General features: G+C 44.0%; 1 protein-coding gene across 1 annotated transcript in view; it reads left to right on the plus strand.

The window, feature by feature from the left end:
• The window catches only part of LOC138247432 (putative methyltransferase DDB_G0268948), a 114,472-nt gene that overhangs the window by 76,017 nt on the left and 16,991 nt on the right, over positions 1-21,464 (plus strand). The gene's annotated exons all lie outside the window — the stretch shown is intronic.

A 21,464-nucleotide genomic window follows, 5' to 3' on the forward strand; every position in this document is an offset into this window, starting at 1 on the left:
ACACAAGCACACTCAGCTATATGTAAAATGCAGCTGTACTTTAATACCAACACAAAGTACAGAGATAGAAACCACGTAAGCACACACAGATCACGTGTGACACATTAAGAAATACATGTACACACATGAAGAGACAGATAAATAAGCATTTGCAATGCAATCCGTCTAGCATTTGCTCCAGTTAGAGCTAGGGTGTTGTAAATTCCTAAATGGAATTGCCAAATAAATCGAAAATGAAAAGTAAAACATTAGTTGACAAAAGTGAATAGATTCAATGTGCCATGGCCACCATGAGTGCGAAGGAGAGACACTAAAGGAAAAATAAGTTTGCTCACAGTCAAACAAATCAGCAATTGTGCAATTATCCATGTAGCAGGGCCAGTCTGCAAGGTGGTTACAAAACCTCCTCAAGGAGGTACAAACATAAAGCATTTACCAATGATAACAAACATTTTTTGAAACACAAGCCCACGAATGAGTGAAAGTGATGAGCGTAAGGTGGGAGTAGTTAAAGGCCCACAATACTTACAACAGGTCAAAGCGTTTGAGCCCTCAACCTGAAAATGGAGAAAGACTTCAGCAACAGGGGTGTAGGCTATAGAAAAGGACAGACGGAGAAAGGAACAGAGGCAAGTGGGCAGAGACACAGAAAGAGAAGGCTAATTATAGGGTGAGAGGAAATGAGCAACAAAAGAGACACACTGGGAAAACAGGTGAGGTGCAGCAGAGAAAGAAAAGTAACTGTTTAAGCAGGGTTAGGGATGGATAATGGCTGGAGAGGCGATGCAGAAGAGAAAGGTATGGGAGAAAAAGATGGAGAACTATTGGTAGTGGAAATTCATTATGAGCGAGGTGAATGATAGAGCTGAGGGAGACGAGTGAGAGAGGTGGGTAGGCTAAGAAAACGTAGTTGGTTTAGTCTACAGTCTCCAAAGCAGGTACTCCATGTACCCAGGATCTAAGAGCATGTTACAAGTCTCTGCAGGATACATTACATTCAACACGTCTTCAAAATGTAAGTACAGTGAGACACATACAGTGTATGAGTGTCTGCCCACATGTTACAAAAAGGGCAATCTCTCCTGTCTGCCTACACTATGTACAAGGTAAAAACATCAGTCTCTTATAGATGCCAGTCAGAGGCACTCAGTTAGCACAGTGCACTATCTTCTTCTAGTGTGCCTGCCTGACTAAGCCCATGGTGTAATCAGTGCACTGCCTCCTTTGGTTCATTAAACCTGTCAATGATAACATAGTGCTCATATGCCAGTGTTTCCTCCTTTTGTGCCTTTTCAGACTAAGCAATAAGGTGCAAGCTGTGCAGCCTATGCTGCTTTTCATTAAGGACATGGTGGAAACAGTGCAGTGCCTCCTCTGTTTCTCCACATCTGCCTGTGCTAAGCATATAATACATGCAGTGAAGAACTTGTGGTCAGTGTTTTTCCCCCTGCGTGTCTTCCCAGTGTTTACAGTCTCTGTCTGACTACACTAAGCACCATACAGCAGTCCAGTGTATCTGCCTGTGATGTGGCATTCAACACTAATCATGCTCTACAAACAGGCAGCGCTTCCCCTTGCGCTTGTGCACATGAAACATATGTAGTGTTTACTGTTTTAGTTGGGCAATCAAACATGAATAACTTAACCCCTTCGCTGCCAGACTCTTTCCCACTCAGGTGCCTAGACTTTTTTAGCTATTTGGAGCAGTTTGCACTTAGGCCTTCCTAACTTTTTATCCACATAAGCTACCCATGCCAAATTTGCATCCTTTTTTCCAATTTCCTTGGGATTCTAGAGTTACCCAGACTTTGTGGGTTCCCCTGAAGGAGACCAAGAAATTAGCCAAAATTCAGCGAACATTTTGTTTTTTCCAAACAAATGGGAAAAAGGGCTGCAGAAGAAGGCTTGTGTTTTTTTCCCTGAAAATTGCATCAACAAAGGGTTTCCGGTGCTACAATCACCAGCTTCGCAGGTTTCAGGAACAGGCAGACTTTAATCAGAAAACCACATTTTTCAACACAATTTTGGCATTTCACTGTGACATACCCCATTTTTACTATTTTGTATGCTTTCAGCCTCCTTCCAGTTAGTAACAGAAATGGATGTGAAACCAATGCTGGATCCCAGAAAGCTAAACAATTCTGAAAAGTAGATAACATTCTGAATTCAGCAGGGGGTAATTTGTGTAGATCCTACAGGGTTTTCCTACAGAAAATAACAGCTGAAATAAATATTGAAATTGAGATGAAAAACAGCCATTGTTCTCAATGTTTTACTCTGTAACTTTTTCTTGCAATGTCAGTCTTTTGAAAGCAAAATATTGTTACTTCTGCTGGACTCTTCTGGTTGCGGGGATACATAGGGCTTGTGGGTTCATCAAGAACCCTAGGTACCCAGAGCCAATAAATGAGTTGCACCTTGCAATGGGTTTTCATTCTATACCAGATATACAGCAATTAATTTGTTGAAATATAAAGAGTGAAAAATAGGTATCAAGAAATCCTTTGCATTTCCAAAATGGGTAAAAGATAAGGTGTTGAGAAGCAGTGGTTATTTGCACATCTCTGAATTCCAGGGTGCCCATACTAACAGTGTATTTCGCAAATAGGCGTCTTTTTTACACACTGTCTTACATTTGGAAGGAAAAAAAGTTGAGAAAGACAAAGGGCAATAACACTTGTTTTGCTATTCTGTGTTCCCCCAAGTCTCCCGATAGAAATGGTACCTCACTTGCGTGGGTAGGCCTAATGCTCGGGATAGGAAATGCAACATGGACACATCACATTTTTACATTGAAGTCTGACGTGTTTTTTGCAAAGTGCCTACCTGTAGATTTTGGCCACTAGCTCAGCCGGCACCTAGGGAAACCTACCAAACCTGTAAATTTTTTAAAACTAGACACCGTGGGGAATCCAGGATGGGGTGACTTGTGGGGCTCCCACCATGTTCTGTTACCCAGAATCCTTTGCAAACCTCAAAATTTGGCTAAAAAACACTTTTTCCTCACATTTTGGTGACAGAAAGTTCTGGAATCTGTGAGGAGCCACACATTTCCTTCCACCTAGCGTTCCCCCAAGTCTCCCAAGAAAAATGTTACCTCACTTGTGTGGGTAGGCCTAGTGCCCGTGACAGGAAGTGCCCCAAAATACAACATGGACACATCACATTTTCCCAACGAAAACAGACCTGTTTTTTACAAAGTGCCAAGCTGTGGATTTTGGCCTCTAGCTCAGCCGGCACCTAGGGAAACCTACCAAACCTGTGCATTTTTTAAAACTAGACACCTAGGGGAATCCATTATGGGGTGACTTGTGGAGCTCTCACTAGGTTCTGTTACCCAGAATCCTTTGCAAACCTCAAACGTTTTGCCAAAAAAAACACTTCTTCCTCACATTTCAGTGACAGAAAGTTCTGGAATCTGAGAAGAGCCACTAATTTCCTTCCACCCAGCATTTCCCCAAGTCTCCTAATAAAAATGGTACCTCACTTGTTTGGGAAGGCCTAGTGCCCACGAAAGGAAATGCCTCAAAACACTGTGTGGACACATCAAAATTGTCAAATACTAAACTACCTGTTTTTGCGGGGGGACCTGCGTTTTTGGTCCTGGGTTGAGCAGCCATATAGGGAAATCTTCCAAACCCAAACATTTCTGAAAACTAGACACCCCAGGGAATCCAGGGAAGTGTGACCTGCGTGGATCCCCCAATGTTTTCTTACCAAGAATCCTCAGCAAACCTCAAATTTAGCTAAAAAATCTAATTTTTCACACATTTCTGTGTGGGATCACCACAACGTTCCCCTCAGTCTCCCGGTAAAAATTATACCTCACTTGTGTAGGTCGGTCAAGTGCCTGTGACAGGGAAGAGCCAAAAACAGGTCGAAAGTGAGGGGGAACCAAAGCAGGTCCAAAAGGGCAGTTTGAAAAAAACATTTTTAGGCTGACAAGTGGGGCAGAATTTGTATCGGTATAGATGAGACGATGCTGGGTGGTAGGAATTTGGTGGATTCCTACAGATTCTGGAAGGTTACATCACAAAATTGTGGAATAAATGTGTGATTTCCAGCAAACCTGGAGGTTTGCGGGATGCATGTGAAGCACACTAGCCTGGACTCACCCAGATGTTTAGTTTTCAGATGTGTCTAGGTCTTGTGGATTTTTCTACATGGCAGCATCTCAGAGTCCAAAAAGTGCAGCCCTCACTGTTCCAAGTGGGATGATTTTGAGAGTTAGCCAAGCTCTCATTGCCCAAATGTAAAACCAAAACCCGAATAAATCAAATCTTCTCTTGCTTGCCGTGGGATAAGATGTTTTAGTGTGTGGGGGAGAGCTGAAAGACTGTTAACCCCTTCAGTTGGGGTGGGAGCATAACCATGCCCATACTGGTTGGTAGCCACCACCACACTTTTTTTTTTTTTTAATTCCCTGGCATCTAGTAGACTTTCTGCCCCCCGGGGTGTGGATCAGGGGTAATTGCCCCATCTGCCCACTGGTGGGCTGAACCACTTTGGCCCCATTTATTTGGGGTGGGGGTCTAGCCATAGCCCCACTCTCTTATATTGAAAAAAAAAACTTCCCTTGTGGGCTTTCTGCCCTCCTTGGGGGCAGGTGGGCCTTCCAAAAATAGGCCAATCTGCCCCCAAGGGGGAAAGATATGGCCAACAGTAATGTGCCCCCATCGGGAGCGACACTTGCCCAAGGGGCTGCACCCCCAAACAAAACACACACATACACACACACCAATCCATGGTGTCCAAGTGCTTGCTGCCCCCCTCCCGGGGCAGATCGGCCTAATAGAAATAGGCTGATCTGCCCCCAAGGGGGGGTAGAAATGGTCTAAAAAACAATTTACCATGCCCCAGGGAGCCACCCTTGCCTAAGGAGTCGCTCCCCTTATCAATATAAATTTTAAAAAATCCCTGGTGTCTAGTGTCTCAGCCTAATTAATGTACGCCGATCTGCCCCCGGGGGGGCAGAAAAGACCTAAAATAAAATTGTCCTCCTCATCAATATAAATACAAAAAAAATCCCTGGTGTCTAGTGCCTCAGCCTAATTAATATAGGCCGATCTGCCCCCGGGGGGGCTGAAAAAGCCTAGTAAAAATGTTGCTACCCTTAGGGAGCAACCCTTACCTAAGAGGTGGGCCCCTTATCAATATAAATACAAAACATAAATTCCTGGTGTCTAGTGGCTTCTGCCCCCCCCCCCGGGGGCAGATCGGCCAAATTAATATAGGCTGATCTGCCCCCGGCAGGGCAGAAAAGACCTAATATAAAAATTGCCCCCCAGGGAGCGCCCTTGCCTAAGGGGTCGCTCCCCTAATCAATATAAATAAACATTTTGAAAAATCCATGGTGTCTAGTGGCTTCTGCCCCCCCGAGGGTGGTCAGCCTAAATAATATAGGCTGTTCTGCCCCGGGGGTCAGAAAAGACCTAATAAAAAAATTACACCCCTTGGACCGACCCTTGCCTAAGGGGTCGCTCCCTTTATCAATATATAAAAAAATTACAAAAAATCCCTGGTGCCTAAAGGCTTCTGACTCCCCTAGGGGCATATCAATCTAATTAATATAAGCAGATCTGCCCCTGGAGGGGGCAGAAATGGTCTTATAATAAATTGCCCCCCTTAGGGAGCAATCCTTGCCCAAGGGGCCACTTCCCTTCTTTGTTCACCTAATGTGAACAAAGTCCCTGGTGTCTAGTGGGCATTCCTGCAGCACTAAGGCTTTTCCTTCCCTTTTCATGTCTCTCTGCCTCAACTGCCCCCCGTACTGAGGAGAAACTAATCAGTTTCTCCTCGGGTCGCTCTGGAAGCATTGCTTCTAGCGCAATGGGAGTTGACCTCTGATGAGGTCAGCGCGCATTGGTGTGCTGATGTCATCAGACGTCACGGGAGGCGGGGTGAAGGGGAAGCGATTCCCCTTCCATCCCTGGCTAGGCCCCCGGGGGAAGCGCCAGCACTTCCCCTGAGAGCCTATACCAGGACATAGTTGTTATGTCCGTGGTGCCTCAGCGCCACGCCACCATACGTAACCACTGCGTTTGTGGCGGGGAAGGTGTTAATGAAACATACAAAAAGCACAATGTTTACAGTCTGGCAACTCTAAAAGGCCCACAAAAGGAAATATGAAAAGTAAAGCAGTTGACATAAGCAAGCCGATTCAAAGCGCCACAGCCGCCATGAGCATGTTCGTGAAAGAGACACAGAAAAGGAAAAAGAAGTTCGCTTGCAGTCAAACATATCGGAAAACGTGCAATTATCTATGGAACAGGGTCGGTCCCCAAGGTGGTAACAAAACCGCCCCAAGGAGGAACAAACATAAAGCATTTACCAACGATAACAAAGGATTTTTGAAAGGTAAGCCCATGTACAAGTGATAGTGATGGGCGTGAGGTGGCCGTGGTTAAAAGCCCATATAGATACCAAGACGTCAGAAAAGCAGCACTTGCGCGCTGCTATGCTCAACCTAAAAATGAATTAGTATGCCACTGAGATGTACACAAATAACACAGTTACGTGCCTGTGCCACTAAACAATCACGACCCAGCAGACCCCGAGCACTGGGGGTTAATTCCACACAAGTAACACTGCCTCTCTCTCAGCACTTACACTCCCTAAAATACAACAGTTGTAATATTTTCTCCACACTCCAGAGTGGTCATTGAAAGGTGTTGCAATTGTTACTCAACATATCTGAATATAAATTAAAATAAAAAAAATTTGAAGTCCATATTGAGGCTTAATTACAAGTATAAGCCCTTTGTATTATGTGTGTGTGTGTGTATATATATATATATATATATATATATATATATATATATATATATAAAACACCTGGTCACCATCAGATCCAATTAGATGGTAATAGCATTTCCTACTTAGACTTTTTAGGAAATGCTATGTACATGCAGTTAGGAAATTGCAAATAGGATTTGTGATTTCCTATATTGCTAATTGCAAAATGCAATTTCTACTCTGTAGAAATTGTATTTTGTGACGCTGCATAGGCCTTTGGAAAGGCAGTTTTTCATTTCTTAACTTCCTGAAATTGCAATTCGGTCTGTTAAGAAAGGCAAAATCCTTTCCCACATATCAGTCCAAGGGCCAGATTTACAGGGCCCTAGTGCCTCCTTCAGCCCCATTAGCGTCATTTGTTTTTTACACTAATGTGGCTCAACGAGGCAAAAATCCCCAAGCAATATTCACAAAGTGGTGCAATGGATGTATTGCGCCACTTTGCACCCCCTTGTGCTACATTATGCTTGCGCCTGGCATAATGTATGCAAGGGGCGGCGTTCCGACGAAAGGAAGCCTGCAAAAATGGCACAATGAAATTTACAAGATTTCATTGTGACATTTTTGGTGTCATTTTTCAATGCCTGCTCAAAGCAGGCAGTGAAAGACGCACCCATTGAAATCAATGGGCCTCCTTGTACTTTGCTCCCCTAGCATCAAAACTTTTAATGCTAGTGGAGCAAAGTGCCAAAATAGCATCAATAATTTTGAAGCTATTGGTCTAACGTGCGCTCTGGTGCACCGTATTATAAATACAACGCACCCCCGGTGATGTTAGGTGTCAGTGGGGGGTGATGAAGCAGAAAATGAAGGTTTTGATTTATTAACGCATAAACGTAGTGCTGAAATAATCATGTGTGACATTAACCGAATTAATAAAGATTGTACGGGGACAAAATGTGCCCTCAGAGTAGTTTGCCATCATTTATACGCGTGCGTTATATAACGTGGTGTATTAGAATTGCACTAATCCGACATAATCATAAACGTGTGCTACGATTTGCTTATTTGAAATGCCTTAGCTTAGCATTACTTTAGCGGAGGCTTTGGCCTAGTTGCCTGGTCTCACGGTTTAAATGTTCGTATTTTTCCACTGTGCTATTAAACGTGTATTTCTGCTTAAAGCTGTACTTTTCCACAGAGACTGTTCGCATGCTTATCTTAAAGTTGGTGCCAGCATGGCATATTTTCTCTTAAATTCAAGGTCGGCTTGCAGGTGCGGACAATGGAGCCTCTGAGAGTAAGCTAATCGAGAAACAATGTTGCAACTTGTGTACCCATCTCCAAGGATAATGTATGCTTAAGTAAAAGCTTGAGAACTGTCGTTTTTGATTGGTCAATTTGAAGCTAACCTATGAACCCTCCAATGGAGACCCTACAGGACTTGAATTGTTGTCTATAAAACCCAGGTGCACGAGAGGGAAGCTCTCTCTCTATCTTCGGACATCCCGCCATTTTGACTTCGTAGCTACTATGACCCATTTTGCTGCGACGCCATTTTGAGAGACTTTGATGCTTTCTCTAGTCGAGAGAAAGAGACTTTAATGATTCTTGCCCTAGAGACTTTAACTTTGATTTGTCCCTTTGCATGAAGTAGTAGCCTTAACTTGCCGCCGTGAGGCAATTGCCCCGTTCACCCCTGCCCCTTTGTCCCGTTCTATGCTGATCGAGAAACGGTACCTGTGAGACGAAGACTTCATTGATTGCTGATTGGAATTGGTAATTATGAAAGGAAATTGTAAAATTGCATTGTGTTTCTTTTAGGTAACCAACTGCTGATTTTGATAAGGTCCCTAGCTAGGAGTTTTCTAAATTGATGTTGCCAAATCGTTTTTGCATGAAGTCCCACATGCTGATGCTAATTTGAGGTTAGACGAGAATTCCATATGTCACACGATGCAATTGGAGATCTTGTTATGCTGACTAAATGTACGCAATTAGCCCATTACAGATTATCGTATTAGTGCTTTGCATTGCCATTATCGAGTGCCTTGTGATTCAAATGCTACATAGATTACACTTGTTTCGACGATATGGACAGCTATTAATGTTCATTTATGTTTATCATTTGGTGTTGAGACACATTTATATCGTGCTAGCTTTGTTAATATAGGGAAATAAATTCACTAACTTTGCAATAAACTGGTGTGGTTATTCCTGGCTGAAAGGTCAGGGTTCGCCGAAATGTATTCTGGATTAATTGTTAAGTGTTATGTTGTTCAAGGTGTTGCTTATGTTCGTTATTGATTATCGATTTGAGGTGATTGATCAATTAAGAGTACAGAGAGTTCCCACTCAGCCAAAAGATTCATCGACCTAAAGAGCATCCGAACGCAGGTAAAATTGTTACCACGTTCCGCTCTATCAGTAGATGGTAGCAGAGGACGGTTACGTCTTTTGGGACCCTGTACCATTAGAGTACATGGTGTCGAATTAACGGTTACGCATTTTGAGACCCCATTCGAAAAGTTGAATCAGATTTTCCTGGATAAAACTGATTGACAAGATGATGATGGGCTAGGTCCACCGCGACTTTCCCGGAATCTCGGAACTTGCGAATGGAGAGAAAGGAGATGTGGAAACAGCGTTGGCGGTACTAGTGATGGTATGAGTGAAGTTAGGGTTTTGCGCTTGCACAGCTTATTGCCGCAGGGTGTGTGAAAAGGTTGCGAGGGTTTTCTTTTAAGGATAGCGGAGGTGCGACTCCGAGTGAAGAACTAGAGAAGTCGTCGAACTTCATAGAGTTAGCGGAGGTGCGGCTCCGAGTGTGAGAGTAGGGAAGTCGTCGAACTTCATGTGCGTGTGGCGCTTTGTGCATAAAAAGGTCCACGTGGTTGTTGTTGTTGAGACGGGCCCTGCGAGGTCAAGAGACTCCGGAGTATGTTGATCCATGTTGTGGTCTGGGCGGTTTAGTAGGTTGATCGGGCGTGGTCAACGAGTGGGCACGTGTGTTAGGGAGTGATAGGAACTTCGACTTCGGGCTTTGACAAGATTCTAAGTGCACTAGAACAGATCATTGACAAGTTGAGAGTAGGTCTGCGGGTCAGATTTGCTTGCGAATGTGGGGACTGAGAAAGACGGAATAGCGGCCGAGGCTGGTGAAAGAGATTGAATAGTGGCCGAGGTTAGTGAAAGGTCCCTAAGGTCCTGAAGCGATTATGTTACCCTTCCTGTAGTAAACCGACAGATCTGTTTTAGTTTTTGGTAGCTCGCGATACATGCAAAAAGTTGTTACGGAGGAACTGAGTGAAGGAGGATTAGCCGCGAGGCTTTGTCAGCCGCAGTGTGTGTGAGTGTGACGTCACTAAGAGCCGCGCTGGGATAGGTTGGTTGGAGAGAAGGGTCGCGCACGGATTGGACGCAGTCCGTGGCACTCGATTGGAAGGGGAAAGGCAGGTGAAGAGTATTTCGGGAATTAAAGTCACCTATTGATTACAAATCTTGTGGAATAACAGTGATCTATTGTTTATAAACTTTGTGAATTAAAAGACGAGAAAATGAAATTCCTTAAAGCATTTAGGAGTGCGATGAAGGGGGAGACTTACATTAAAGCGAGCGTAGGAGAGGAAACGCCGCCCGAGGGTACACCAGCTTACATTGTAATGGAGGAAAAAGGGGTAGCTCCGTGCCTTTGGCTAAAACAATGGCACAAGTGGACAGAGAAACATGGGAGCGTAGCATTCCCGATACATGGGACATTCAATATAAGAGTCCTAGAGAATTTGAGATTTACGATGTATGACATGAAGGTGCCTCCAAGGCCAGCACAGTTTGAGGCTCTAGCAATATGGGAACTCATGGCTAGGCAGCAACAGAAAAACAAGTTTGAAACAAGGATGAGGAAGGTAGAAAAGACACTAGCGGATGCTAGGTGGGATAATGCGCAGAAGGTGTGGAGGTCAGATGTATTGCAGGGAATAAAATTGTTCCCCGCAATTACTAAGGATGAAGAGGAGACAGGTAAGAAAGCTACCTGTAAGACAGACAGGAAGTGTTCCAAGGACAGAGAGGACGAGGAAAAGTTGAGAAAAGAAGAGGAGCTAGAGGATGAGGAATTGATAATGGAGTTGCTGAACGACCGTCCACCACCTTATGCAGAGAATGGACAAGGTCCAAGTACCAGTTCTGCCCCTCCGGCATCGGTACAGAACAGGGAAACGCAGAATACAGGAGTACCATCGGGATCTAAGGATCCGAGCTTACTGCTCACTCCACAGATACCGCAGATCAGGAGAATGTATCCAGATGTGCCCGTGTTGAAACCAGCAGAACACTATCAGCCGCAGATGTCAGGGTACTACAGCAGTGATAACAGTGGAGGAATGATTCTAGATCCAACCGTAAGGGGCATACAGAATGGTTACAACCCAACAATGGCACAAGCTGAATCAACTCAGTTTATGATGCCTCAAAAGCAGATGCAGGGAGGAAGTGTTCATGCTCAAATGACGGGGAGTCAGATGGGCATGCCGGCAATGATGGCCCATAATATGGGGATGAACGTGCCTCAGAATATGGGAAATGGACAAAATCCAGATGCGATATCACTGCCCATTACTGTAGGTCCAGTGGTACCCTTGTATAGTCAGCCCAACTTAGGTATGAGCAGTCAGGGACAGATGCTGCAGAATGGGACAGAAAGAAGGTGCATAGAAAACATTCCAGGGATAACGCCGATAGCGGCTCAGCCAAATGGGTCTGGGTCCTTGATGGAGTTTAGTCCTGTATGCGCTCAGTCAACACTGGTGAGGTCGAGCCCCCCATTGATAATACCATTAACATCGAACACTGAAAAGTTGCCGCAACCATCGATGGCAGTCGATGTAAATGCTACACTGATGGGGGTAAATGCGCAACAGCTGACACAGTGGTTCAACAGTTTAAATTCCACACAAAGTTCAGACAGTGGGAAGGGAGACGATTACTTGAGCAGGATGAGGCTGAACATGGAAGCACAAGAATTGGTGGAAGGGAATATGGGTGTGAACAGGTTAGAATCCTACACGGAAGAGGAGTTGAGGTATCTATGTCCAAAGATCACGAAAGAGGTAAACAAGGTACATAAAAGTTTGCAGGAAGTAGCGGACAGGAACGGGATTGACATAGGCAAGACGAAACACTTGAGCAGGAGCTATAGGTTGGATTTTGGGACCACAGATTTTGAACACATGAGATCAGCAGGCATGAAGGCACACCTTAGAGAATTGTTGCAGAGTGCCCAAGTGTGGAGGTGCTTAGACAAGTGGGAAAGCAGATGGGTAAAGAGGAAGGACAAGAGGAGGGACAGTGTTACAGAACACAATGAGAAAAGACCACAGAGCAGCGAGACCGTAACCATGTTACCAATGAGGGAGACAGCAGGAGGAAAGTTAGTACATGTACCATGGCACAGGAGTGATATTCAGTCTTTTACGAATGATTTTCCCAAACTGAGGGAGAAGCCGATCGAATGGTATCAACAGACTGATAGGTTTGTGAAGCTTGCCAAATGTCTCTGGGAAGACCTGAACACTTTATTCGAGATTGTGGTTCCGGCAGATTTGTGGGAGGATTGCAAAAGAGCTGTAGGTTGGCCGACAAGTGAACCAGAGAGAGACAGAGAGACGGGTGCGCCATCGCCTATGGTGATGTGTCTGTACTATAAGGTGATTGAGCATTTGAAGACGAAGGTTGCCGCCAAAAATGTGGATTGGCAGAAAATTGATCGAACTGCCCAAGAGGCTAAAGAATCGATTCATAGTTACTATGAGAGGTTGTTGAAGGCGTTCAAGTATTACAGTGGCACGGAAGCAATCGAGGCGAAAGATATGCTTCATTTTGTGTTCAGATTTGTGGAAGGGCTGAGACCAGATATAAGTCAGATGATAAAATCACATTTGATCTGCTGGCAGTCGAAACCGATTGATGAAGTCTTGACTTATGCGAAATACTGTAGCGACGAAATTGAGGTGAAACAGAAAAAGCTGAAAGAGAAGGTGATGATGATGCAGCTTTAAGGCGGCTCAGACAGGCTTGCAAGGGTTGCCAGGGATGCAAGGGTTCCAACAGCAGGTACCGCAACAGCAGCTGCAGTTGCAGGGAGGCATGGTGTTTCAGCAACAGCAGCCGCAGTTGCAAGGAAACATGGCGTTTCAGCCACAGGGCAGAGGCAGAGGTAGAGGAGGCTTTGTGAATAATGGTCCGGATTTGAACACTGTTGTGACAGGTGTGCAGGCAATGAAGAAAGTGATGCCGTGTCACGCGTGCGGAAACGTAGGTCATTGGAAACGCGAGTGTCCGATGGTGGTGCAGGAAGGTGCAGGTGCAGGTGTAGGTGTTGGTCAGCAAAACAATGATGTCAATGCATTTCAGACAATGAGAGGACCGAAAATGCGAGGTCTAAACCCAAATTTTCAGACCATGAATCAATTGCAGGGATTACAACCTATGCAGCCGCAGCAGATGCAGATGCCCCGTGTGCAGATGACGCAAATGCAGCCGATGCAACAGCAGTTACCCTTGGTACCTAATCAGCAAATGCAAATACCTTTGGCACCAATGAGTCAGCAGCAAATGATGGTTCCTCCACAGGTAACGGGTCAGGTAATGAGCACAAATGGCACAGTACAACAGTTCCCATTACACAGTGAGAGTGGAATAAACAATGTATGGGAGAGTGAAAGCTCAGAAGAGGAAGGAGATTGTGTGCTTGCGGCATCCCTAGAAGTTGATCAAAAGGGTCCGTACGTAGAGGGAAGAGTAATGGGTCATCGCGTCTCATTCCTGGTTGACACGGGAGCTACACGTTCAACTGTTAAGAGCAGTGAAGTACCAAATTTGCCACTCTCAGGAAGGACAGTTCAAGTGGTGGGAGTAGCAAACAGGCATCTGACGAACCCAATAACAGATCCGATACCAGTCAACATTGGTAACTATCAAGGGGTACATCAGTTTGTAGTATGTGACTCAAGCCCGATTGCACTGTTAGGAAGAGACCTATTGTGCAAGTTGGGTTGTTCGATAATGTGCTCGAACGAGGGAATAACAATACAGACGAGCAGTGATGGGGAAGGAGAGGACAGTATAGAGGGCGATGAAATAGAAACAGTTGACGAAGAATATCCTCTGATTTGTCTTTTACCAATGATAACTGAAGAAGATATCCCAGCAGAACTACGGGAAACAGTCGGAGAAAAGGTGTGGGACATGACAGGGAAAGAGGTGGGATTGATGAAAGGAGTAGAACCAGTAAAAGTGATGGTAAAGCCCAATGCGATCTTTCCCCAGACCCCACAATACCACATGCCACAAGATACCCTCATGAAAGTTGCCCAACTTATTGACGAATTCGTGAAGCAGGGAGTACTGAAAGAAGTATTAAGCAGCCCATGTAATTCACCGATAATGGGACTAATAAAGCCAAGTGGGAAAGTCCGACTTGTACAGGATTTGAGGAAAATAAATGACATCATAATAAAGTGCTGCCCTGTCGTACCGAATCCAGCTGTGATAATGTTTCAGATCCCTTGCGAAGCTGAGTGGTTCTCAGTCATCGATTTGTCACAAGCATTCTTTTCTGTGCCTCTTCATGAGGACAGCCAATTCCTCTTTTGTTTCAAATTCCTAGACAGAGTGTACAGTTGGTGCCGAATTCCTCAGGGGTTTTCTGAGTCACCGTCGATATTCAATCAGGTTCTAAAGAAAGACTTGGAAGAGTTAGAGTTGCCATTCGAGTCAACCCTAGTACAGTACATTGATGACTTACTGGTTGCATCAAAGACAGAAAGTGGCTGCACAGCCGATACCATTGCTCTGTTGAACCATTTGGGAGGGAATGGACACAAGGTGTCTCCTTCCAAACTGCAGTTCTGTCAGAAGAAAGTGAAATACTTGGGTCACCAGATAGAGAAAGGGTCACGGAAAATAATGAAGGAAAGAATTACAAGTGTACTTCAAATGAGTCCACCAAAGACAAGGAAGGAGGTGAGGAAGTTTTTGGGAATGGTGGGATACTGCCGCCAGTGGATTCCCAACTTCTCGTCTCTAGCAAAGCCTTTACTGAAATTGACCCAGAAGGATGCCTTGGATCAGATCGAACTGAAAGGGGATGAGATGGATGCTTTTGTTGAATTAAAGGAGTGCATGTGCAGGGCTCCAGCTTTAGGTATGCCTGATTACACGAAGCCTTTCACATTGTTTTGTCATGAACGTGATGCATGTTCTTTGTCTGTCTTGACTCAAGCCCATGGTGGCGTAAACAGACCAGTAGTGTATTTTTCAGCTACTCTGGATCCGGTTGCAGCAGCACTCCCAGGGTGTTTGCGCGCCGTAGCAGCAGTTGGTATCAGCCTCACTCAGAGTGAAGGAATAGTGATGGGACACCCAGTAACAGTCATGGTCCCTCACTCAGTTGAGATACTTTTGACCCGCTCCCGAACACAGCACATGACTGGAGCAAGACTCACAAGGTATGAAACGACTATTCTGGGCTCACCGAATGTGCAGCTGAAAAGGTGCACTACGTTGAATCCAGCTACCTTGCTTCCTGGAGAAAATGCTGAAATTGAGAACGCTGAAGACGTCGAGCATGACTGCCTTCAGGTGACTGAATTTTGCACAAAACCCCGACCGGACATCAAGGATACAAAACTTGATGAAAATGACCAAATTCTTTTTGTTGATGGTTCATGCCTAAGAGATGGGGTGGGAATTTTGAAAGCAGGATATGCTGTATGTACCGTGACGGGGGTCTTGGAAGCGGGATGGCTCCAAGGAGTCTATTCTGCACAAGTAGCAGAACTTGTAGCCCTTACTAGAGCATGTCAATTGTCTGCATTGATGAAAGTCACCATTTATACTGATAGCCAATACGGGTTTGGGATTGTGCATGACTTTGGACAACTGTGGTCACAGAGAGGTTTCCTGACTTCTTCAGGATCCCCAGTGAAAAATGGGGAGAGAATAAGGGAGTTGTTACATGCCATTCAAGTACCAGCTGAAGTTGCAGTGGTAAAGTGCAGTGCTCACACGAAAGGACAGGACTATGTGTCTCTGGGAAACGCCTATGCAGATCAAGTCGCAAGATTTTGTGCCTTGAACTGTATATTGTTAAGGGATGATTGGAATACAATAAGTGAACCAGAACTCGAACCAGCTGAAGCATTTGCCTTGAAGGTCGTAGATACAATAGAAGAACTAAAAGCACTACAAAGTAATGTCAGGGAGGATGAAAGAGATTCCTGGATTAAATCACAATGCATAAAAAGACAAGACGAGCTATGGGTTTCACATGAGGGAAAATTTGTTTTGCCAAATAGTCTCTTATCACAGCTTGCGCGGTTCTATCATGGGCAAGCTCACCTAGGGAGAGATGCCATGATAAGATTGTTCAAAACTGATTGGTTTAACACCAGATTTCGCCAAGCTGCGGAAGCAGTTTGCCATCGATGTGTCACTTGCCAACAGATGAACCCAGGAAAGGGAACAGTTGTGAACGCGAGCCACATTGGTAGGGCAAGCGGTCCTTTTAGCCGAATGCAGATGGACTTTATTGAGATGCCTGTGCATGGAGGTTTAAGATATGTGTTGGTGATTGTGTGCATTTTTAGTCATTGGATTGAGGGATACCCCACACGTAGAAATGACAGTCTTACAGTTGCCAAGCTATTATTGAGGGAGTTGATACCACGTTTCGGATTCCCGATCTCTTTAGAATCAGATAGGGGAAGTCACTTCAATAACGAGGTGATGAAGTTACTTTGCGAAGCACTGAACATTGAGCAAAAGCTGCACTGTAGTTATCGCCCTGAGGCATCAGGACTGGTGGAGCAGATGAATGGTACGCTGAAATCGAGAATGGCAAAAATATGTGCATCAACAAATTTGAAATGGCCTGACGCATTGCCCTTAGTGCTAATGTCAATGAGAAACACTCCGGATAGAAAAACTGGATTGTCTCCGCACGAAATTCTCATGGGCAGGGCTATGAGACTTCCTGCAGTCCCCGCAAACATGCTTTTGAATATTACAGATGATATGGTGTTAGACTACTGCAAAGGTCTGGCTGACGTGGTTCGCTCTTTCTCTCACCAGGTGGAGGCGACCACCTTGCCACCGATCCAAGGTCCAGGACACGCCCTGAAAGCAGGTGACTGGGTCGTGATAAAGAAGCACGTGAGGAAGTCGTGTCTGGAACCCCGTTGGAAAGGCCCTTTCCAAGTGATCCTGACAACAACTACCGCTGTGAAGTGCGCGGGGGTTCCCAACTGGATTCACGCCAGTCATACAAAGAAGGTGTTGTGCCCCACAGATGAGGAAGTTGAAGCGCTGAAACTACCAGTGCCTGATAAAACGGTGCCGAGTGCTGAGACAGAACAAAAGCGAACTGAAAGCGAACAAGCAACAGCAGGAGAAAAAGAGATATTATTGGAGAACGAAGAGTCCGACTCACTTGGGGAAGACCAAGGAGAAAGTTCAGACAGCGACGACGAAGCTGCAGGTGACAAAGAGCCTGAAGCAGCTGAGGGTAGCAAAAAGCCTGAAGCAGCTGAAGGTGACAAGGAACCTGAAGCAGCTGAAAGTGATACAGAGCCTGAAGAAGGTAACGGTGACGAAGGGCTCGAAGAGAGTGAGAAGGCAGGAGAGCCTGAGCAGAAGGGGGCTTTCCCAGAAACAGACGATACAGAAAAAGAAAAGGAAAACGTGACTGATTCCACTGAAGGTGGGGACAAAGAAGAGCAGAACGAAAGAGTTCAAACCTCTACAGAAAAGGTCGCAGGTCCATCAAACGGACATGGTGCAAAAAGAAGACTAAGTATCTCACCGATAAAAGAAAAGGGTGAAGAAGGTTTGAACGAAGGAGGAAGGCCGAAAGTAAAAGAGAAAAGAAAGGAAGTGACTGTCGTGGAACAATCGTCAAGTGAGGAAAAGGACTTGGCGAAGGAGGAGAGTGCCAGCGAAGCAGAATCAAAGAGAGAAGCAAAATTGAAAAGGAAAAGGATACCAAACAAGAGGTATTCCGGTCCTGAATGGGCATATGCAGTCAATGATGATTGGACTGATGAGTTTGTATCTCTAAGCATCGAGAACGAAGAAGAAGAAGAGATACAAATAGAAAAGAAAAGTTTCATAGACTCTGTTGATTGAAACGGAAGTGAATGGTATTGCTTGCTGCAATATAACGTGAGACGAACAACCAGTTGAGACATTGCTAAACCGAATTGAGACAAATGCTGCTAACCGAAAAGTGACTGGCCTTTTAAAGAAGACGGTGTGAACACTGTGCTCGTTCAAGCTTTGTAACTGAATTGCTTAGTAGTTTCATTTATAAGTGCTTCTAGCTCTCTGATTCTATACAGATCATGCCTGGGTACGCTATGCAAAACAATAGAAAGAAGTATTGTAAATACGTGTGTATAGGCTTAGTACTAACATGTGTACTAATAATAATGGCAATTGTGTTTGGAATGCATGGAAAGGGTGAGAATGAGACTATTGCTGCTTCTACTATTGTTCCTGTTACTGTCACTGAACTAACACCATTGAAAAGACTAGCCATGGATGAGAGGCTCTTGCATGATAAGAAAGAGCTTTCGTATAACGTTTTCTATCGCTTATTAACAGAGTATGTTGAGACTATGGACGCGAAAGATTGTTATGTGTGTACCCAGATACCGACATCAGTAAAGGAAGGGGTGACTTATCACCACATGCCTCTTACATATGGGATTACATGTAGTATAGTAATGTCTAGGTTTTATGGTCAATCTAACATACAGTATTTTTTCTCAAATTATGATGTTACCTTTGCTTATGTTCCTATAATAGCGCAGCTAAGCGAGACTGCAAAATATTGGGATTACAAAATTATGAGGGACTTTTTCGAGCCAATGCAACCTTTTGAAACGGCTCATGCTCATAGGGAGAACCTTACTTGCTCCGTCTCTGCTGTAGAAATAAGCTTTTTAGATCGCACAGATGATAGAAGGGCTCAAATGAAGGCGAAGTTAGAAAAAGAACTGCATAAGAGGACTTCAGTAGACAATTATGATTTTGCTGCTATAAAGACACAAGGGAAAATAGCTTTAGATGCTTGGCATGTAGGGAAGTTTTGTATATATCGAGGTGAATCTTACTATGACAATATTTTTGTAGGAGCGAGTGAATGCAAACATACGTTTATTTTTAAGGCCAAATGGACATTCATGATGGACGGACTTGACCCTGTCATTCCAGGGGTGTATTACATTTGTGGGCATAATGCCTATTATCGTCTTCCAAAGGGATGGTGGGGAAGGTGTTATTTGGGTATAGTGTTTCCAAAGGTTTATCAACTGGATGACATATCGATGATTAAAAAGACACCTGGATCCCATCGTATCCAGAAAAGAGAGACCGCAGCTGCTGTGGTAGGTGATATATTTGGAGCCATGATTCCTTCATTAGGAGTTGTGCTGAATTCCATCAAAATAAGAAAGTTGTCTACTATAGTGGATAACATGCTGACAAAGTTTTCAGGTGCTATAATCCTGATGGATGCTGAACTTGCAGCGGAAAGAGCTATGACTCTTCAAAATAGGCTTGCTTTAGACATTCTTTTAGCAAAGGATGGAGGCGTTTGCAAAATGATTGGTGCACGTCACTGCTGCACCTATATACCCGATAATAGTGTGAAAATTAAAACTATGCTTGCTAATCTAACAAAAGAAAGTGCAGATTTGAAGGAACTGAAAGAACCAGGAGTGTGGGAGAAGGTTGGAAAGGGACTTGCTTCAGTGGGACATTGGATTGGGGGAATTTGGAATGGAATATTATTGAAAATAATAGAAGGAATATTAATAATAATAATTTGTGTATTTGGAATTTGGGGAATAAAAAGGGGAATAATAATGATTATGGAGAAAATTAAAAGAAGAAAGGAGGAGAAAATAATGAAAAGAATGGCAGAAGAATACAAAGCGCAAACTAGGGGAACTAAAAGGAAAAGAGAGCTGACAGAATTTTAATGGGATAAAATTTGTGGGCTAAATTTGTGTGATGACAAGTAGTCATCAGAGGAGGGATTGATGAAGCAGAAAATGAAGGTTTTGATTTATTAACGCATAAACGTAGTGCTGAAATAATCATGTGTGACATTAACCGAATTAATAAAGATTGTACGGGGACAAAATGTGCCCTCAGAGTAGTTTGCCATCATTTATACGCGTGCGTTATATAACGTGGTGTATTAGAATTGCACTAATCCGACATAATCATAAACGTGTGCTACGATTTGCTTATTTGAAATGCCTTAGCTTAGCATTACTTTAGCGGAGGCTTTGGCCTAGTTGCCTGGTCTCACGGTTTAAATGTTCGTATTTTTCCACTGTGCTATTAAACGTGTATTTCTGCTTAAAGCTGTACTTTTCCACAGAGACTGTTCGCATGCTTATCTTAAAGTTGGTGCCAGCATGGCATATTTTCTCTTAAATTCAAGGTCGGCTTGCAGGTGCGGACAATGGAGCCTCTGAGAGTAAGCTAATCGAGAAACAATGTTGCAACTTGTGTACCCATCTCCAAGGATAATGTATGCTTAAGTAAAAGCTTGAGAACTGTCGTTTTTGATTGGTCAATTTGAAGCTAACCTATGAACCCTCCAATGGAGACCCTACAGGACTTGAATTGTTGTCTATAAAACCCAGGTGCACGAGAGGGAAGCTCTCTATCTTCGGACATCCCGCCATTTTGACTTCGTAGCTACTATGACCCATTTTGCTGCGACGCCATTTTGAGAGACTTTGATGCTTTCTCTAGTCGAGAGAAAGAGACTTTAATGATTCTTGCCCTAGAGACTTTAACTTTGATTTGTCCCTTTGCATGAAGTAGTAGCCTTAACTTGCCGCCGTGAGGCAATTGCCCCGTTCACCCCTGCCCCTTTGTCCCGTTCTATGCTGATCGAGAAACGGTACCTGTGAGACGAAGACTTCATTGATTGCTGATTGGAATTGGTAATTATGAAAGGAAATTGTAAAATTGCATTGTGTTTCTTTTAGGTAACCAACTGCTGATTTTGATAAGGTCCCTAGCTAGGAGTTTTCTAAATTGATGTTGCCAAATCGTTTTTGCATGAAGTCCCACATGCTGATGCTAATTTGAGGTTAGACGAGGATTCCATATGTCACACGATGCAATTGGAGATCTTGTTATGCTGACTAAATGTACGCAATTAGCCCATTACAGATTATCGTATTAGTGCTTTGCATTGCCATTATCGAGTGCCTTGTGATTCAAATGCTACATAGATTACACTTGTTTCGACGATATGGACAGCTATTAATGTTCATTTATGTTTATCATTTGGTGTTGAGACACATTTATATCGTGCTAGCTTTGTTAATATAGGGAAATAAATTCACTAACTTTGCAATAAACTGGTGTGGTTATTCCTGGCTGAAAGGTCAGGGTTCGCCGAAATGTATTCTGGATTAATTGTTAAGTGTTATGTTGTTCAAGGTGTTGCTTATGTTCGTTATTGATTATCGATTTGAGGTGATTGATCAATTAAGAGTACAGAGAGTTCCCACTCAGCCAAAAGATTCATCGACCTAAAGAGCATCCGAACGCAGGTAAAATTGTTACCACGTTCCGCTCTATCAGGGGCGCAAGAAATCTGCCACATTAGTACTGATGCGCCAGACTCTGGTAAATCTGGG

The sequence above is a fragment of the Pleurodeles waltl genome, chromosome 7 (assembly GCF_031143425.1).
Source record: "Pleurodeles waltl isolate 20211129_DDA chromosome 7, aPleWal1.hap1.20221129, whole genome shotgun sequence".
NCBI lineage: Eukaryota > Metazoa > Chordata > Amphibia > Caudata > Salamandridae > Pleurodeles > Pleurodeles waltl.